Source organism: Chinchilla lanigera, unplaced genomic scaffold (assembly GCF_000276665.1).
Source record: "Chinchilla lanigera isolate Chin_1 unplaced genomic scaffold, ChiLan1.0 scaffold00032, whole genome shotgun sequence".
Lineage (NCBI taxonomy): Eukaryota > Metazoa > Chordata > Mammalia > Rodentia > Chinchillidae > Chinchilla > Chinchilla lanigera.
In genome coordinates, this window is record NW_004955433.1 from 13835973 (window position 1) to 13853169 (window position 17197).

Below are 17197 nucleotides of genomic sequence, written 5' to 3' on the forward strand. Positions count from 1 at the left end.
GGCAGCCTGGGCTGGGACAGTTCTCTGAGACACGGAGGGGCCAAACCCAGCTTCCCCAGTGCCTTATACATTCACTAGTGGATGACAGACAGAAAGAGACCTGAGTCACCCTCCCTAAGCTTACTCAGCTCAGGAGCCCTACACCAGTCTCCCTCAGCTAGAATGGGACAAAGGCTCTAAAACAATGTGGGCAGAGATAACAGCTGACACTGGAGCAACATTTATAAAATAAATCTAAGCGAGAAGTACAGAACCTACGCCCCACACAGAGTGATGCCAAGGACATAAAACATATAGAGGAATTAAGATTGAAAAGAAAATAAATAGTCATATCTAGCTGGGGGAATGATGGGAATTTCTTCAGCTTTTAAGATAATCTCGTTAATTCCTATCATTTTGTTTTGAGGCCATGTATCGCTTTGGTATTTTTGTGTTGTTTCAATTTTGTCTTCATTGTTATTTTGCTAGTTTTTTTAATTTTTAAAATAAAAAATTAAAGATGTACATATATATAAATATTCTACAATGCCTTTTCCATTTTGCTTGCCTTTCTCTCCAACCTAACTCCAACATACACTAAGCAGGTAAAAAGTAGACAATTTTTCTTCAGTACTCACCGTCCCACCCTACCCCCTAATCTACTCATTCTATGTCCTACATTATCTCTCCCAAGCTTAATTCCTTATCCACTGTCTCAAACTACTGATTCTGTCCTTTCTTCCTCCCCAAAATATACCTAGTATTGAAGCTGCTGCTGGTGCTCAGCAATGCAGTAGATTACCTGATAAAGAAAGGTCCTTGTACAGATAGAGTTTCCTCCAAGATAATACATTCGCTTGTAGCTAGACAGTCTCCAAACATGTCCACCATAAATTTCTTTCTTCCTTCCCTGTACATACACACACACCTCTCCTTGTATCTGGGCTGGCCTGAGTAATTACTTGAAAAATGAAAAAAACAAAAGTGCAGTGTAAGTGACATTCTAGAGCTTCCAAGCCTAGACAATACATCTTACAGTTTAGTCTTGGTTTTCTTCACTTATAAAATGCTATACTCATAACTGCAATGCTATGAGAAGCCCAAGCCACGTGGATAGAGGCCAAGTGTAGGTGGTCCAGTCCAGTCCATAAATGTAGATAATCCACCAGGTGGCACAACTGCTACCATGTTAGTGCACCTTGGACACCCAGCCCAGTCGAGCCTTCAGATGACTCCAACCGTAGCTTGTATGTGACTTCAAACTGCATGAGAAACCTTAAGCCAAAACACCCAACTGAGTTCAGTGAGTCCATAAAACCAAGAACAATAATGACTTGATATTTTAAGGCATTAAGTTTTTAGGTAGATTGTAATGTAGCAATAGATATGAACATGCTAAAATGCTCTTTTAAAAGTAGGATGACAGTAAAACTTTAACTTCTGCAGTCTTTGATTCAGTGAAAGATTACCACAAGGGTTACTCTTCTGTTCAATCATTTAATTAATTATTCCTTCATTCATGGATGCCTCTATAGAAGTCACTGTTCCAGATACCATGGAGCACAGCAAAGTGGATCAGAACCAACGCATGCAAAAACTACATTTCATCAAAGCCATTGATATGTTACATAACAATAGCAAATGGCTTGAATTTGGATGGGCCAAATGGGTAGGATTTGAAAATATGTATATTTGGATGAAAGGCCATTAAAGAAATTAAAATAGAATAGTCAAGGTCACTAATACAAGACAGCAGGAAGAAGGTTGGAGAAGCAAGAGAAAGCTCTTCAACTTGATTAGGAAATAAAGATCCACAAAGAGAATTGTTAGCAATAAGGCTGGAGGCATAGATTGGCACATGGGTCTTCAGCAACTTTCCTTGGGTGATAGTTCTCTAAGCTGCACTGTCAATGTGTTCCCAAAGGCTATGGTCACTGTGATCTATATTCTTTACTGCAGACTAGTCACTGATTGTTCCAAGCTGCAAGTTCACTCCATTGAAAAACAAAACAAAACAAAACAAAACAAAAGCAAAAACTAAAGACTATAAGAATCAAGTCTAAATAAACCTCTAAGAAATTCAAAGTGCACATCTTTCTGTGTATAAAGTACAGCTCCCAATGCATTTAGGAACTGTTGACACATTCACCACCCATTAATATTGATGGGCCCATGAAGGCATTAGGTGGGAGAGTATGATCACAGCTCAGAGTAAATGCATGAAAGAATCAATCCCATTTCAATCTCTAGGGAAAGGCTGAAGCTGTAGCTGGACAGAGGTCACAGGTATTGCCCCCAAAGCACTAGCTGACCTGACTTCTCACTTCTGTTGTTAACTTGCAGTGTGAACTTGGGCAGTCACTCTCCCTAAATGAGCCTCAGTTTCTACATCTGAACAAGATAGAGATTCTCCAGGGATGCTTTACATTTTGACATTTCGTGATTTATGAGAACAGGCACATTAAGTATATAAAAGAGGTAAAATTGGACCTGATTCTCACACATCTGCTATTAACTTCAAACCTATGTATGAAATTCAAACCAAGTTCTAATCATCTTAATGTACTGCTGGTGCTGGGCATACTTAAGAGTAAGATCAAACCTCAGATAGTTGACTTTTCCACAGGGAACTAGAAAGCATGGTCTAACGTTTCTCCCCATATATCCAATTCTTTAGGTCAAACTTTGTTATTGCATATTTAAATGTTTTACATGTAAATTTAGCCTCATGCCTAAAACCTTCTCAGAATTCACCAGGAAGGGAAATTACTCTTTATCAAATTTACTACTCTCCCCTCTTCAGAATGTAAAGTAAATTCATTTCACTGCATCATAAATTTACTTCAGTGAGTTGAAAAAACAATGTTCAGCCTCTCATTAATATTTAAATAGCTCATTAAGAGCTATACAAGAAACCCATGAAGTTCACGTTACAATGAATTACTAGTTCACTGACCTATAAGTTGAGTACCCTCAGATTTTAATTCAAGTAGACAATAGCAGTTTTATTTAAGATCACATGAAATGTCATGGGAGTGCTGGTCCCAATATTCCTAGGTGCACTTTCATGTACAACAACAAGGGCCCCCTACCTTGGGAGTTGAAGTCCAGAAAAAAGGGCCCTATTTTCTAGCACTAGGATGTAGTTGGCCCATGCAGCTTCAGAAATGTGCTTCCTTCACATCATTGGAGATTCCATCTCACCTGTCAACTGAGACAGTGCCAGGAACCAAATCTCTGTCTGGCTGAACAACCAAACAGTATTCAAAGAATAGAATGAAGAATGTCACTTAGAACCCCCATATCTCACCAACTTTGACTTGTGGGAAGTAGTGGTGAAATGGGATCTTCAGCAAAGATTACTTTGGACCCCTCCCTGGGTTGTATTCTAATATATCACCAAAGGCTTTCCCCATATTTTTACCCTTTCTTGTTCCTTTGAACAGGTGAGTTTGAGTGAGCAAACAAAAGGCTTAATTTGAGGGAAAGACAACGGTGAAAAACAGCATAATATGCTATTCCAAAAGTCCAGAGGCAGTATAACATAGACACTGGAGCCTGATTGGGCTTAAAGCCCAGCTCTGCAACTCATAATCAGTGAGATGTTAGGCAATTGCCTAACATCATTGTTCATTGGTTCCCATGTTTGTAAAATGAGAATGACAGTGCTTACCACACAAGGATGCTGGGATGATTGAATGATATTACACTTCTCGGAATGTGTTTTATGTTTGTGATTTTATTGCCACGGGGGCAAGAGCTCTGTAACTATCAAGATAGTCATAATATTGAGCTAGTTTCATATCTACTGACTTCCTAGTAGACTGAAGCTAGCCCAAATCAATTTAACTTTTCTGGGTTGTCTCCACTGGGGAATGCACAAGTCATGAACAGCTCTTAGCCTCATTCTCCCTCAGTCACAGAAGGGAAGTAGAAAGTCAGGGAGTAAGGAATAGCACCTAAGACGTGCAAAGCAGTACAAAAGAACATTCTTGGTTCCAGTTCCATTCTAACTTGCACTATACATTGGATCCCTTTTGGAAGTTGTCCTGATGACCTCCCATCCCTGTTATAGTTTGAATCTGCAGTGTCTTTCAAAGGCTCATGTGTTAAAGGCTTGGACACCAGCTGATGGTACTGCTGAGTAGGAACTTAGGAGGTGGGGCCTAGTCAGAGGAAGTAGGTCACTGGGGGACATGATCTTAAAGGGTATATTGGGATCCTGGCATCTTCCATTCCCTCTCTTTACTTCCTGGTCACCATGAGGTGAGCAGACTCCCCCACCATCTGCCTCCACCTTCACCTTGTCCTGCTACCATGATCTTTGGCCTCACTGCAGGCCCCAAGGCAACAAGGCCAAGCAACCACAATCTGAAACTAAAAGCCAAAATAAATATTTTTTCCTTGTAAATTGATTGTCTTAGGTGTTTGTCACAGCAATGGAAAGCTGCCTATCATATACCCTGTTCTGACACCTCAACACAGTAAAGGCCCTGACCTATACCCCACTCTCAGGAAATAGACACAAACCTCCAAGGCTGTCCTCCAGAAGTCCTTATTTTTGGTCACCCAACTCCTAGCAACTGGACCTGTCACCCTAGAGCATATTTTATCTTACAGGGCTGGGGTCTTTCCAAGTCATAGCTGGTTCCAGGTCACACATGCCTCTGTCCTGAGATAAGACAATAGCCCTGTACATCCTCATTTCTGGAATCCTCACCTTCTTAGTTACTTAGAAGCTTCTGGGAGGTCATGGGTTATGGCATATTAACCACATATTTGTATCCTTTGGTAAGTTGAGGTGTTTTATGGGAAACTCTGAGATGAAACTATACTTACTCTTCTGCTCTTACCAAAATAACAGCACACATTTTCTGAGTTATATCAGCTCTCTGAGCTGTCAAAAACACTTCAGAGGAATCAAATGTTCTTTGTGGATGGTGTGGCCTCACCACACACACACACACACACACACACACACACACACACACTGCTCTTTAAATCAGTGCATAATAAAAGTCATGAAAAGATAAACATTTGAACTGTAGAAAGAAAAGAATTTTACATGCACTCGTCCTCCGTCTAGTGAGTTGGGGTTTTTGGGGGGTTTTTTGGGGGGTTCGGGGGGCTTTCTGGTACCAGGGATTGAACTCGCAATCTTGCGGTTGCGGGCAGGTGCTGTGCCACAGGGCTAAATCCCCAGCCCCTTCTAGTGAGTTTTAGCAATCCAGCTGAATCCTGTTTCTTATCTTCATGAAGCTAAATAAAATATTTGGCCATCAGTAAGCAACTCAGTAAGCAACTTTGCTGAATAAACAAAACGGAGAATGGTCCCTACTTGGAGATTTTCCTGCTTTTCTGTCTCAGTAACAGTTAATGGGCCATTTTGGAGATAACTGGGGACACAGAGTGACCTGCAACCTTTACACTAAAATATGCATGTCTTATTTAGAGAACATTATTGAATTTTAGGCAGGTGAGTGATAGCCTTCTTACATCATGGACTCTCATCAAATGTTTCCTGACTTATTGATGTTTCCTTTCACTTTGCAGGCTCCCTTGAGGGGTAAATCCAATTGAAAAGAACAGTGCACAGTTTCTACTTAATTAGATGTGTTTCCTATAAAACCAACTCTTTACTGAAATATACAAACATAAGCATTAATTCAAATTATCATAAGTGTCATGTTAAAATGAGCTGCTTATTTCAAACCCAGAAGTATAAATATGTAGTTATAACTACATTGTTCACTGAGTCTTAACTTTCTGGAGTGCTTACTTAAACCAGGAGCTCTTATGCTGTAGCTATTCCTGGACATTTTGAGAATCTCTTGAAAGTCATCAACTCCTTTCTATAAAAATGCATCCATACACATTTGCCTACATTTTGAAGTCATGCATATCTCCCCAGAGCCCATTTGTGAACTTCTCTTCTCTCTCTTCCCTCTCTCTCCCAAGGTCTTCAAGCCCAGAGTGAGAATCCCTGACTTGGTTCATAGTCTTGGTCATACCTTAAAAACAGCTATCTCTTCCTGAAATTTTTAACCTTAAAGTTTGAGCTACATCTCTTCTCCAGTACAAGTGATGCTTTAGACCCTAAAATTTGTTATCAAAGGGCCACATAAATTTTCCTTTGTCATGACTTCAACTAGCCTAGCAAAGATTTTTCCCAATTTAATAAAATAAAGCCCTTTACCAGTCTTCTATTTTTTCTATCATATAACCTGTTTTTTATCTTATAGCCAAGAAAAAGAAAGAGAAAACTATTACAGAGTAACACGATCTTGTTGATCTTCACAAAAACCCATGATTTGCTTTCCTCTAGCCCAGAGGGGTAACTTTTCATTGTCTTAACCAAAATATTTGAAATTTCTACAAACATTTGTCATTAATGGTGTGAAATATGAGTGTGCATGCTTAATCTTTCACATTAAAAACTCTCCTGTGACTTACAATCTTGTGGTCTTCGGTATAAATCCCCATCACTCCACCTGCAAAGAGAACAATATACATTTAATAGACTAGAGAGAGGGTGTGAAACAGATATACTCTTCCTGTTAGGCTGAAAGTATTTCAGTCTGATCTCTGAAAAGGTTATTCATATATCCGAATTTGGTAAGGTAGAAAGTAAAGCTCTGAGTATTAGTTTTCTCCTCTGTAGAAACAAGCCTGCTGATAAAAATACTGACTTTGCAGGGCTGCATGAGGATTAAAAGACACAATGTGTATGAGGCACCTGACTCAATGTCTATCACACAGCAGCTAACAAAAAGCCTCCGAGTGAGTTCAAAGGGGACCGCTCCAGCACCGTGGACAGCTCCTATGGTTAGCCATGTTGGAGATGGTCTTCCCGTAGTGTGACCCGTGGCTCACCAAATGACCCTACTCTATAGGGAAGGAATCTCTGATTCTGAAAAGAACTTTGACTACCTCTTACTTTTCTGTGCTAGGGAAATCACCTGTATTTCATCAGCTTGTGCACAAGGCTCATCAAAGGGCTCTAAATTCTCAGAGATGTTGCTCAATTGGATACTTGGGTATCCCTCTAGTTCCTATGTTCTAGTCCCTGCCCTACCATTCTTTATAAATCCTTTCTAGATGTGAGAGCAAAGAGCTTAAGGCTCTGTTTCTCTGGCTCCATCCTCCCTTACTGCATTCCTTGACTAACATTCATTTCCCAGCTGGAAAAATCTGGCCTTACTCTGTACCTTCTTTGGCCTAGTATGTAGGTTTCAGGGCACTTCTCTACTAGATTTAGGACAGCCAGCTCTCACAAGTGAAAATACCAGCCAAGGCAATACATTTCTAAATAAAACTCTGACTAAATGTTAGCAGGCTTCTTCGTCAGAATGGGGTGGAGCTGTGAGAGGGGCTGAACAAATATGTAGATGTGCTCTTTGATGACACTTATCAGTTGCTCGAGTTTCTGCCACATACTGTTCTGTGTTGCAGCCCACATGAAAGCATGTGCATCCATGCCCTGTTCCTTGACCCCACCTCTTAACTCTGGGTGCCAGCACTATATGTGGCAATATAGGTGGACTCTGTACTTTGCTCCCAAATAATATGTGTTAAAATCCAAATTTTGCAAAATGTGTGTTACTTTGTCATTGGTTGACATTCCAATTCAGTGCCTCTTTTTAATCTCCAATTGAGGTTAAGTATGACCATTTGACTTGAGTGGCTCTTAACATTTCAGTTATCCACTGGCCTGGCTCTTACCTAAGCAGTTCTGTCAGATGTTAGAAGTTTGGCTACTATCCACCAACTTTCCCCTAAGTCAGATCTTGCAACTACCTACATGAACAATAGTAATAGTCTCACACTTCCTTTTTCCACCTTTTTCTCCACCTTCAACACAGTTTTCAAAAAAAATGCTATATTAATGTTTCCTAAAGTATATATATACACACACTTGCTTAAAATTCTTGTTTTCAGTGGCTCTTCACTGCCTAAAAATTATTTATAGATTCTTCACCTGGTGTTCAGTGTCCTTGATATGGCTTCAACCAACTTTTCACTGTTTTCCCTAATAAACTACCCCTATAGATCAGCTTTTCTGGAATGATCTGCTTTTCTGGAATGATCAACACCTTCCCAAAAAAAATCTTCCCATCCTTCAAGGCCACCACAAACCCCATTCCTTTGTACAACCTTTACTAAGTAACAACAAAAGTTAACATTTATTAAGTACTTAGGATAGTCTGGTAAATTGGCTAAGCACATCAAGGCAATATATATCATTTATTTCTAATAAAAATGATCTATTACTGCCTATAATGTGTAAAAGTTTAAGAAGATGGCTTCTTGCCCATAATGTTAGAACTATTAAGAAATGAGTCAAGACACAAACCCAGGCAGCTCATGTCCAGGGTCCTTACTGTTAAGCCACCTTCATGTGCCACTACATTCAACCCCAACCCCCTGATTGACTGTTACAGTACTTACTTGACTTCATTTCCATCTAGTATTATAATTAGTCTTCATGTATGTTTTCCTTTCCTTCACTCTGGATACTGAATGAGTTGCTAAATTTTCCTTGTTAATCTATACTTTTCTGTGTATATACAGCCTGCATAGTGCCTAAAAGTTTAGTGGGGGAATATCAATAAGAATAAAGAGGGCTTTCAGCGTGCATCCTATAGATGAAGGAGGGAAAATGCTCTGCCTTCCAAAATCTGTTATCATGAGAAGAAACTGACTAATGTAATTCTAAACACACCCTTCCATCCTTAGGGAAATGCCTATTTGCTTGGAACAGATAATTAAATGTGATGTTGACTAAGTAGTGTCCAGAGCCCAGCTGCAGAGGGCTGCATTTTCCAACTTTTTTTTTTATACTGTCAAAGGAACTGTGATGAATGTATTAGTCACTTTGTTGTTGCTGGAACAAAATACTTGACACCAACAACTTCAAGAAGAGATTTATTTGGGCTCATGGCTTTAGAGGGTTGAGTCCATGGCTGTCTAACTCCAAGGCAGAAACAGCATGGTGGAAAGGCACAGCAGAAGAAAGTTGCTCAACACATGGCAACCAGGAAGCAGAGGGAAGGGAAGATCTGGGGACAAGAACACACCCTTCTACTTCACACCTCCAGTAACCACCTGCAACCAGGTACCAACTCTTTACAGCAGAGTTAGCTAAGAACACATCAGTAGATTAATCCACTGATGGGTGTAGCATCCCCATGATCTAATCACCTTCCCTAAGCCCCACTTTTGAAAATAGGAGATTTGCAGCAAGAGTCACGGTGTGGGTTGCCTCAGGACAAAAGTATGTGGTTTTGGGAAGTCCAGCCAAACCCCAGGCTAAAACAGAACTGTTTGCTGGAGTAAAAAGGATGAGGATGCAAAATAGCAGGTGGATATGATGGCTCATCAATGGGATTTCTTCATAATCTGTTTGTATTGGTCAGAGTTCTAGCACCCGCAGTTGGGTGACTTGAGAAATGTGAAATAAAGGAACTCTTCTCAAAAGTGTAGAAGGGTATGAAGCCATAATGGGATAATGTTGGGTCCTGAGGTGAATAAAAGTAGAGGCATTATCACCCTAAACCTGATGGAGAACCTAGAGACACAGAAACTTCTGGACAGGAGCAATGACTGTCAGTGAAGGTTTATGGCCATCATATAGCACCCCTAATATGAAGTTCTCCCAATCTCATTCTCTTCCTTCTCTCTCTCATCTCTTTCCCCCACTGGCTAACCCTAATCGAAAGCAGAAGGCACTGGTGTCATCCTTAGCAATCAGCCTCTCCAAGAACAGGGCAGGGCAGAGCAGGTGGAAGGTAGACACAGAAAGCAAGGGGAAGACGGATTAATTACAGTCATGTCTAACCTCAGTGACTTGTCAGTGAAGCACAGGCTCTAAGGCCATTTTATAGATTTAATTATGTCCCCACCTCTGTCCAAAGCAAATGTTAAAGTCCTACCTGCCAATGTGACTATTTTATGGAGATAATAAAGGTTAAGTAATGACATAAATGTTGTGTCTTCATCCAATATGGCTGATGTTGTTAGAAGAAATGGAAGGGACATCTAGGATGTGTGTGCACAGAGCAAAGTCATGTGAAGACACAAGGAGAAGACAGTGATCTACAAACCAAGGAAAGATGTCTCAGAAGAAACCAAACATGCTGACACCTTGATCTTGGACTTAGAGCCTCCAGAACTTTGAGAAGATAAATTTTTGTCATGTAAGCCACTTCACCTATAGTATTTCGTTATGTCAGCCTTAGCAGACTAATTCTGATCAAGAAGAAACCATAGAGATAATTTCACTTGGTAATTCAAAGAAAAGGAATCTAAGCCTCAAGAGGGGATGGAGCTTCCCCCATACCTCACAGTGATTTATAAGGCAAAGTTTTAACTAGAAACCAGAAACGGTGAACTCCCATGCCAGGGCTTCCCACAATATCCAGAAATTAGATATATTTTGTTAGGCTTGTATCCAGTGTCGTGTTTTAACTGAATTAGTTTCTGCCTTTTTTTTTTTTTTTTTTTTTTTTTTTTTTGGTGTTTTTCCGGCAACAGGAATCAAACTCACGATCTCACGCTTGCCAGGCAGGCACTGTACTGCTGAGCTAAATCCCCAGCCCCCAGTTTCTGCCTTTCAAAAGTCAGAACATATGTTAGCTTTCCATCACTATGACATAGTTTTCCATCACTGTGACAAAATACTTGAGATAACCAACTTGAAAAGAAGAAAATTTTATTTTGGCTTATGATTTTACAGGTTTCAGTCCATGGTCAGTTGGGTTCATTGTTTCTGGCCCAACGGTGAGGCAGCACATCATGATGGGAAGCATGTGGTGAAGCAAAACTGCTTACCTCATGGCAGCCAGAAAGCAAAGAGAGGAAACAAACAGGACCAGAGTCCCAATATCCACTTCAAGAACCCCAATGACCTAACTTCCTTCTACCAGGCCCCACCACTTCCCAATAGCCCCACAGGCTGGTGAATAAACCATTAACACAGGAGCCTTTGGAAGACTCTTTGGATCCACACTATGCCAGATTTCACATTAATATTTAAATTTCTCCTTTTCTTTTAAAAAGAAGATCTGATAATTAAGGGTCTATATGACAGCATGGCTATGGATTGTCTGAACTGAGTCAGAGGTGTCTATTTCTATGGGGACTTCTATCATGCCTGCTTCACTCAATCAATTATTGTCTAACCCCAAAAAGCACTTCAACTGTCAACCCTTGACTATAACAAACCACTTGTGAAAGGGAACACACATAGATATCAATTACTAACAAATACACTACCTCTCCCAGGAAATACATGCAGTCAGTACTGAGGGGTCCTCTGGGGGCTAAACTGTGATGCAAACTCACAGTTGTTAAAGCTAAGTAGTCTTAAATAAATGTCTCCAAAGTGTACAATTCAGGAAGGGAATCTTACTGTGTGTGACATAACTAAATGAAGAATATGTCAATGTGGGTGATAGACTGAGTTTTCGTGTCCTCCACATTCCTGTGTTGAAATCTAATTTCTGATGTGCTGGTATTTGGTGATGATTAACTAGCTCATGAAGGAGCCCTTGTAATGGGACTACTGCCCTTATTTTTTTAAGTCCCCTGAGAGCTCCCTTGCCCTTTCTATCAAATGAGAACATGGAAAAAAGAGAGCTTTCTGTGAACCAGGGTGTGTGCCCTCACCAGACACAGAATCTTGGACCTTGCTTGGAACATGTCAGCCTCTAGAACTGTGTGAAATGGGTAGGGCACCAGTCAACATGAAAGCTTACAGGGGCTGGGGATTTAGCTCAGCGGCAAAAGCGCCTGCCTGGCAAGCGCAAGGTCGTGAGTTCAGTTCCTGGTACCGGAGAAAAACCAAAAAAAACAAAAAAAAACAAAAAAAAAAAACATGAAAGCTTACAAATAAGGTGGAGCCACAAACAAAATGCACTGATAACCACAGAAGCACCATCCAGGAGGAAAGGGCTGCAGTCAGAAATACAAATGTACATTCGCAGGACTGGTAAGATCCACCAGGCAATGAATGCATGCAGTGAATAAATAAGCTTTTGAATTGCTATTCAAACTAACATTTGAATTATTTCATGTTCTTTCCTCTGAGTGCATGCTTACCAAACTATCTCCAGTTCAGTCTCTGGGTTGCCATGTAGGAAATGACTACCCTTCCTCACCTGATGCTGAAAAGGAGAGGGTTACAGGGTTCCTTAAGCTTTGATATTTGGGTTTTCTGATTGATTGTATCCTTAGCAGTACTTGATTAAAGAGCTCCCACCTCTGAAGATCAATTGGATTCTCCATGCCCTGAAAAATCCTGCTTTTTGGCCTGTAACACTCAGAGCCAGATGTTCCCCTGAAGGCCTCTTGAGAGCCAGCAAGCTGGCCTTTCTGGCAAGTTTCCTTTCCTCTCCTCTTTCCTTTCCCACACATGTGCCAGAAACTTATCTCTGGCATATGGCGTCAGTTTAGTAATAATAATAATAATAATAATAATAATACAGAAGCATTGTAACAGTGGTCTTCTGGACACAGTAACTTAATGAAAAAGAGAAACACTTTGATGTGCATGCCTGCAGGTGGCTATTTAAATTAAACCAGGTGAAATTCAGTTAAAAATTCTGCTCTTCAGCTGTACTAGCCATATTTTAGGCATTCCACAGCTACCTGTGTCCAGTGTTTGCTGTATCATACACACAGTTAATAGACTATTTCCTTCATCACAGAGGTCTGTAGGACAGTACTGATGTTGATGGTAGAATTCTGAAAGGACACAGAGATAAGTGTGAAAGCTCTGAAATCTCACCTCTTGGGCTTCTAGATGCTGTGTTTCTAGGTGAGGCCTGACCACCTGCAGAGCTAGGGCAAGCCAAGGAACTGATGACAGGAGGTTCTGGTCAGTCTCTCCAGGCCTGACTGATCTCCACACCTCACCAGCCTTTAGTCTAGAGATGATCTCGAACCTCAACTGGGAAGTTCTCCATAGAGTCTTCATTTCACAGCTAAACACCTGGAAATCTCCAAATGTCAGACCAAGCTCCAAATACTCTCTTCTCAGGACTTGACATTTGCTGCAACTTCATAAAGCAGCACCAGAGGACAGCAAAAGAACAAACCCTCTCACCCAGATGACTCTTCACAGGCATCCTGCCAGCTAGCTCATTCGTTCTTTATCAGAACTTCATGTGGATGGCAGGGAAGGAGAACTAAAGCTACTTTTTCAGTAAGGAAACTGAGGTTGAGGGGACATGAAAGGGCTCTTGGTAAAAGGATGAGAAGTTTTAGGTGAACCTAGGATCTGAGGTTCAATGTCCCAATTCTTGGCTTAGTACTTCTTTCTCATACACCATGTTGCCTCTTTAACAAAAAAAAACTCCCAAGGTTTCAAACCATTTACCTAAGTAGTAGAGAGCTGGGGCACCATATGAAGACATTTATACCACTGTGCTATTTGTTCAAGGCAATGGCTAAAGCTCCAAAGTAGACCCAGGTTGGATGATGAGGTGGGAACTTTGGGAAACACTTTTCACTTATGGTAAGGAGCTCTGCTTTCCAATGCATACTGTGGGGATGAAGCTGGTGCTAACTGCCTCCTGGTGATCTACAGTGCTAGAATGATGAGATCATGGATGAGAAAAATCATCAGGAAGGTGGTAAGAAGCCAAGAGGATTATAAGCCTCTTCCTTTTCCAGAATCCGAACAAAAGTAAAGCTAAAATAAAGACTCCAGACTTTTACTCTTGTGAAATGGGCAAATGTCAATGAAATCAAGCTTATATCAGACAAAATATACATAAATTTTCCCCTGGAAGTCTACATGTCAGCAAAGGTTCAGCTCAGCCTCCTATATTCACTCAGTTAGTGTCCTACATAATGGGAGTTACTCATGTTTTGTTTTTTGTTTTGTCTTTTTGAGACAGGGTCTCACTGTGCAGTTCAGGCTGGCCTTGAGCTCACTTTGTAGCCCAGGCTGGTCTCGAACTCACAAGGATCCATCTGCCTCAGTCTCCTGAGTGCTGGGATTACAGGCATGCTCCACCACACCAGCGGGGAATTATTCATAACAATGTAAGCAGGCCCTACCAGATCACAATCGGCCTTATGACTTACCAGAAGCACAGTCCTGGATTTTTTTACACAACAGATTTCCCTGCAGTATAACTACTTAGCCATGATAATCTATGTATAGTATATGTGACAGCTCTCTTTTAATAGAAATATCGCAATTTTCCTAATTCTTTTAAATAACAGAGATTTTATTCTATTACTGAAGAATTATTTGAATTTAACATTGATTTTTTTTTTTTTTTGAAGTGGAAGTTTTAGTGGGGAGAAAAATTACATTTCTCTTAGCTTTAACTTTTGGTCCAGCTTTATGTGGGTTACCAGGAACCAAATTTTAGTGAGATGAGGTATGGAAAGTCTCACCAAAGTCTCTTCAGGGGATAAAAGAGAAGAACAGAAAATAGAGAAAGACTGTGTGCATGTATGTGTGTGTGTGTGCGCGCGCGTGAGCAAGCAAGAGAGAGAGACAGACAGACAGACAGACAGAAAGAGAGAGAGAGAGAACCAGACAGAAAGAGAGAGAGAGAGAGACAGACAGAGACAGAGACCGAGACACAGACAGAGACAGAGACAGAACCAGTAGAAATGTTTCTTCCAGTAAATCTTATACCATCAAGATACTACCTGTGTGTGAAAGGATTTCTAAGCCCCCTGGAGAGTTTACAGGGCTAAATTCAATTCTCACAAAGCAAAAGTCTACATCTATCTAACAGCCTTCCCTAGCCACGCCAATTTCAATCTAAGAAAGATTCTTCCTGAATCAAAGACAGGGGAAGTGGCTGACAGGACCAAGCTATATTGAGTGTAATGCTGTCTAATGCAATTTTGCAGGTAATATTTCTCAGCTTTCCTGATGGTTCTCATTTCAGCTGGAGCCTATTGATCGCCTGTCAGATGATCTAGGCAGCTACACGTGCTGTTTGCTGAGATATTCAGATCAGTGTCTGTTATGGTTTAAATTGAACATGTCCCCCAAAAGTCTCATGTGTTCGGAAGATGTTTGCACCATGGGCCACTACCCTCATCAGTGGATTCATCAGTCTCCCTCATCAGTGGATTCATTCAGTAACTGAATATTCTTTTAAGAGGTGAGGCCTGGTTAAAAGTGGGCAATTAGAAGGGTGAACTGGAAAGATGTAGTCTTGTCCTTTCCTTGTCCCTTCTCTCTCTGCTTCCTGGATGCCATGGGGTAAGTACCACTCCTCCACCATGCCTGTCTGCCATAATGTTTCTGCACTACAGCCAATCAACCAAGGGCTGATTCTTTTAAAAACTGTGAACCAAAATAAACCTTTCCTCCTTTATGTTATGAGTGTCAGGTCTTTTGTCCTAGTAACAGGAAGGTGAATAATACAGTGCCCTATATTAACCACCCTCCAGCCAAATGGGGGTCCTTTTCCTTCTCACCTTCCTGTTCTCCCTCACCTTGACATTAGAATGGGATGTGCAGGATGTGTTACACTTCCAGGGAAGTGACCTCTTTTTCTTAAGTCAAAATTCATTCACTTAACAAATGTTTTAGTGACCACCAAGAATTTAAACCAAGGCTTGTTGCCTCAAGTCTGTAAATCTAAACCCAATTTGCCATGTAAGAATGTGTGTGTCTGTGTGTGTAAAGTTTACAAGTTACTGAATAAGTAACACTCTATAAATAGACAAAAGTCTTTATAATTACATTTTCTATACTCAAAATGCACATTTCTCTGATGCATTTGGATTCTTTAAAAGGTCCCCTCTTGTCATGGCCCCTCTCTAATAGTTTTCATCTGAATACTGAGTGTCTTGGTTACTTTTCTCTTGTTCCTGAGACAAAATACATGATGCCCAGAATTAAGGAAGGAAAGGTTTATTTAGCTCACAGTTTGTGGAGGTTTCAGCCCATAATCAGCTGGCTCCAAGGCAAAGTGACACATGGCACAGGGGCAACAGTTCAAGGCAGCAGGGACAGAAAAAGCAACAAGAGCAAAAAGAGCAGAAAGAGCAAGCAAGCCTCTTTCCTTCCCTTATACTGCAAGCAGGCTATCCACCCAAGGGCGGGTATAACACTCACACCCATAATCCCAGCATTGGACAATGAATCAATCACAAACTCTAGAACCCACCCCCAATGGCTGCATGAGGGGGGACATCCAGACACAAACCATAACACTGATGAATGGAGCCTTTTGGAGAAGCATCTGGATTGTCCAAATGGTTCTAAGACGTTTACCACATTAGAAGCCTGGACTTCATTAAGGATTAAGGACAGAGGAAATGGGAAGTGTAGATGCCACACCAATAAACTAAAACAACCACATGGAAATAATATCCCGTTGTAGGCAGAAAAAGGCCTGGGAGTCAAAATGTCTTTGTTCTATTTCAGACCAGCCGCCTATTCACTCACTGACCTTCTCTGAACTACCTAATCTCTCTGAGCCCCAGACTTTTATCTGACAAATGGAGATGAGTAGTGCCCCATGTCTCTGCTAGGGAAAGAAATGGTGCTATGCCTGTGAAAGCACTTCATCATTTATTGCTTTAGCCAGGTTTGACTAAGGTATGCTGCAGTAACAAGCAATCTCCAAAGTCTCACTGGCTTCATACTGCACAAGTCTATTTCATTCACAGTGCATTCTCTATGGCACTGGAGTTCCACTTCCAATAAACTCAGGCTCCAGATGACAGGAGCACCATGTTGACAGCTGCTCCATAGTCCCCAGGCCAGAGGGAAAGGGATGTGGTGAATAATGCACAGGTTTGTAACCTTCCACTCTACAGTGAGAGGTATCTATTATGTGCTCCTAGAATTTTATGTTTAAAAATAGCCTTAGAGGTCATATAGTATTATTTAGTCCAACCCAATTAATTAGAGAGGAAAATAAATAGCCAAATTCACACAGCTGACTTACAGGAACCAGATCCCCAAAACTTGAGTCAGTATATTTTTCTTGGTGTCTCACCTGGGTCATATTATTTGCTTCTGTTCCTGGCATTAGTTGATATTAGAAGTGGTGCCATTGCCACCATTGAGGTGTTATTATTTCCTGGCTCTGTACCATCCACAATTTAAAGAAGGAGAGGTTTAATTTGGTTCATGTTGGAAGGGAATTCGGGCCGTGGTTAGCTGGATCCAAGGCAGAAACATGGTGGGAGGGTGTGGGGGGGACAAAGCTGCTGTATATTTTCAAAACTC

At 40.9% G+C, this 17197-nt stretch overlaps 1 long non-coding RNA gene across 2 annotated transcripts in view; it reads right to left on the reverse strand.

Annotated features, from left to right (window-relative positions):
* The window catches only part of LOC102014818, a 113578-nt gene that overhangs the window by 21451 nt on the left and 74930 nt on the right, over window positions 1–17197 (reverse strand). For both annotated transcript variants that reach the window (XR_001234723.1, XR_001234724.1), the window contains exons 3-4: window positions 6433–6470; window positions 782–940 (exon numbers count right to left, since the gene is read on the reverse strand). This is a non-coding gene — a long non-coding RNA (uncharacterized LOC102014818). The remainder of the gene's footprint in view (window positions 1–781; window positions 941–6432; window positions 6471–17197) is intronic.